Source organism: Tachyglossus aculeatus, chromosome X4, assembly GCF_015852505.1.
Source record: "Tachyglossus aculeatus isolate mTacAcu1 chromosome X4, mTacAcu1.pri, whole genome shotgun sequence".
NCBI classification, from domain to species: Eukaryota; Metazoa; Chordata; class Mammalia; order Monotremata; family Tachyglossidae; genus Tachyglossus; species Tachyglossus aculeatus.
Genome location: NC_052098.1, coordinates 3,883,174 through 3,887,296, shown reverse-complemented (window position 1 = coordinate 3,887,296; position 4,123 = coordinate 3,883,174). Strand labels below are relative to the sequence as shown.

Here is a 4,123-nt window from a genome sequence, read left to right as displayed (position 1 = left end):
CTCCAATGGCTACCGATCAATCTGCGCATCAGGCAGAAACTCCTCACCCTGGGCTTCAAGGCTCTCCATCACCTCGCCCCCTCCTACCTCACCTCCCTTCTCTCCTTCTACTGCCCAGCCCGCACCCTCCGCTCCTCCACCACTAATCTCCTCACTGTACCTCGCTCTCGCCTGTCCCGCCATTGACCCCCCGGCCCACGTCATCCCCCGGGCCTGGAATGCCCTCCCTCTGCCCATCCGCCAAGCTAGCTCTCTTCCTCCCTTCAAGGCCCTGCTGAGAGCTCACCTCCTCCAGGAGGCCTTCCCAGACTGAGCCCCTTCTTTCCTCTCCCCCTCGTCCCCCTCTCCATCCCCCCGTCTTACCTCCTTCCCTTCCCCACAGCACCTGTATATATGTATATATGGTTGTACATATTTATTACTCTATTTATTTATTTATTTATTTATTTTACTTGTACATTTCTATCCTACTTATTTTATTTTGTTGGTATGTTTGGTTCTGTTCTCTGTCTCCCCCTTTTAGACTGTGAGCCCACTGTTGGGTAGGGACTGTCTCTATGTGATGCCAATTTGTACTTCCCAAGCGCTTAGTACAGTGCTCTGCACATAGTAAGCGCTCAATAAATACGATTGATTGATTGATTGATCTCACAGTCGACTTCAAGGCTCTCCACGATTTGGCCCCACCTTATCTATCTGCTCATCCACTATTCCCCAACTCACTATCTCCACTGCTCCCAAGTCAATCTTCTATCTGCACCTCACTCTCCACTCTCCCACCTATGTCCCCTCACTCAGATAAGTGTAACAGTACCCCATATCAACCATCTCATTTCAGGATGCCCAACAGTGATTTTTTCAATCTCGATAAGAGGGTATCTGAGGCATCAAAACCCTGCCAGCCAACGGTCATTAAAACAGGTATTAATTCAATGAATGGAGGGAGCAATTCCATAGTGTTACAACGACTGTCACTCCTTTCAAATATAGGCATCCACTGGAGGATTTTGAGGAGAGGAGAGACATGAACCAAATGGTGTTTGGTGTTGGAAGATGGATCCAAGCAACAGGGGGTAGTAGAGGTTGGATGGGGGAGAGGCTGGAGGCTGGGTGATCAGTGAGGAGCTTGTACCAGGGGGATAGCAGTTTGAGGGGAGAAGAAGGGGTGGACCTGGACAGTGCTATGAGGGAAAAAACAGCAGACTTTGGCAGTGAAATCAATCAATCAATCGTATTTATTGAGCACTTACTGTGTGCAGAGCACTGTACTAAGCGCTTGGGAAGTACAAGTTGGCAACATATAGAATGGAAGTGAGAGTTTTATTATTGTTGCTATTATTATCATTATCTAGGCATCCTTTGGATTATGACATTTTCCTATGTGAACAGGCCATTTTTCTTGTCCTTAGTGGCTGAACTGAGTCCTCAGCTGGTTGCCCTAGATTTGAATACTATGTTCGAATTTCCAGATACTTCCATTTCTCTTTAGGCCCTATGGTTTACTGTCTTCTAGGCTACATGCTCCTTGTGGGCAGGGATTATGTCTACCAGCTTCATCATATTGTACCCTCCTAAGTGTTTACTACAGTGTCTTGTATGCAGTAAGGTCTCAATAAATACCATTGATTGCACACAGTAAGCGCTCAATAAATACGATTGATTGATTGATTAATCAATCGACTTAGAGAGTCATAGCCAATGAACTACTTTGGGAGAACTAAATAGTGGCGAGGTGGGTCTCCAGTCTCAGAAGAAGACCCCTAGAAAGGAGGGTGACTCTATAATGAATGAAAAATGAGGAGAGCAAACAAAAGAAAGTGGGAGAGGCTGGCCTTATTGCTGTTCTTGCACACCTCAGTCAATTGATCAATCGATCCAATCAATCAGTAGTATTTATTGAGCACTTACTCTGTATAGGGTACTGTACTAAGAGCTTGGGAGAGGACAACACAACAGAATTAGCAGATACGTTCCCTGCCCACAAGGCGCTTACAGTCTAGAGGATGACAGCCATTAATATAAGTAATTTAAATATATATAAATTTAAAAATACGTACAGAAGTGCTGTGGGGTTGAGAGGGGGGCAAATATCAAATGACCAAAGGTCACAGATCCAAATGAATAGATGACGCAGATGGGAGAGAGAGCTGGGGAAGAGAGGCCTTAATCAAGGAAGGCCTCTTGGAGGAGACGGGGCCATAGAGGAAGCGTTGGCTTAACCAGCGGCTCATGATGGCCCTGGAAGCCAGAGTGATTGACTCCCCAGAGAACTCTCTGAGATCTAAGACCTGAGGGCTGCAAACTCAGACCTAACTAGCTCCATCTGTGGGAGACTAAATCCTCAGCCCCGCAGCACTTCTGTCCATAGCCTTAATTAATTTATTTATATTCATGTCTGTCTCCCCCTCTAGACTTTGAGCTCATTGTGGACAAGGAACGTGTTCAAAAACTTTGTAGTATTGTCCTCTCTTAAGCGCTTAGTACACATTTCAGGGTCACACCTGGAGAGTTTCCAGTACTTTACCAGTCTTGAGTATGGGAGGGAGAGTCAAGCAGAGGCATATCCATTCCATTCCTATCTCGGGCAGTAGCTAGCGAGTGGAAGACAATCTGCTACAAGTCAAAACTCACCTGTGCTGGGCAGCAGTGGCATGGGAGAGAGTCGAGGGCAGAGACTCAGGTTTACTGCATGGAAGGAGGCAATGGTAAACCACTTCCATATTTTTTACTAAGAAAACTCTGGATCCACTACCAGAATGGTTGCAGATGGCGGTGGGGCGTTCTAAGGGAGATGTGTCCATGGCGTCGCTATGGGTCGAACACGACTCGACAGCATAAGACAACAAGCACTTAGTACAGTGCTCTGCACACAGTAAGTGCTCAATAAATGTCAGTGATTGATTGATTGAGAAGACCACACCTGAACTGTTGGAGATTTTGTAACTGGAGCCTAACTGGCATCAACTATATGTGGAACCACTGCTGCCCCTTTAAGGACTCTTTTTTCTGGAGACCCTGGATCAGCATTACCTTTTGGTGACACCATGCTATTATGGAGATTGGCTTGGAGACTAACTGAGATCGTGTTGTCTAGGCTGGGAGCCAGCCTGTGGAAGTGGGGAGAGTGTCATTTTACCTTTGTTTTTGGGTGGGTTTGTCCAATGCCTAGGATCTCTGCATGGAGGCTCTCAAATGAAATGGTAAGAGTTTGGGAAGCAGCGTGGCGAAGGGGATAGAGCACAGGCCTGGGATTCGGAAGACCTAGGTTCTAATCCTGGAGCCAACGTTTGCCTGCTATGTAACTTCTCTATGCCTCAGTTTCCTCAACTGTAAAATGGGGATTCAATACCTGTTCTCCCTCCTATTTAGATGGTGGAACCCATGACTGTGTCCAAGCTGATTGGTTTTGAATCTATCCCAGCACTTAGAGAAATGCTTGACACTTAGTAAGCACTTTCATTCATTCATGCAGTCGCATTTATCGAGCGCTTACTGTGTGCAGAGTACCGTACTAAGCTCTTGGGAGAATACAATATAAAAATAAACAGACACATTCCCTGCCCACGATGAGCTTACAGTCTAGAGGGGTAGTAGTTGTTAATGGGTCACCTGATCTTCATTGCCCCTTCTTGGGGTGTTCTGCGCTGAAGCGTGCTCAGTCCTGAGCAAGGTTCTGCTCTGGGAACCGAAGTGTCTTGGTTGTTTCTCCTCCGCGAGAAATAAAGCTTTATTTTCCTGTTTTGAAACGTGTTCCATTTATTCATTAGGTAAAAATCATGTTGGAATGGGAGAGGCATGTCCTGAACAATATGTGGCTCTATAAATAACCACCCTATAAAGGATATCTAGAAGCATGATGGGGGCAGTTTGAAAGGAGTGACAGAAGTAGAGCTGTTGTAATATTATGGAATCCTCATTCCCATTCAGGAGTTTCTAAACAGAATTTAACCATGTGAATCTAGGGTGTAGCTCCTCCCTAGACCCATCTGAGGCATAATGAAGAATCCATTCTGAATGACTGAGGTTTTATTATTTTCTTAAATACAACCCTGGCATCAATGAAAGTATAATTTGAATCTTATTAGTGGAACTTGTGCTTGGTTCATCAAAAAATGGGATTCGA

General features: G+C 45.5%; 1 non-coding gene across 1 annotated transcript; it reads left to right on the top strand.

The window, feature by feature from the left end:
- The first annotated feature begins 2,483 nt into the window (after positions 1–2,483).
- Positions 2,484–2,621, top strand: LOC119948414. Its single transcript, XR_005456810.1, has one exon. It is a non-coding gene; the product is annotated as a small nucleolar RNA SNORA7 (small nucleolar RNA).
- Positions 2,622–4,123: the final 1,502 nt, after the last annotated feature.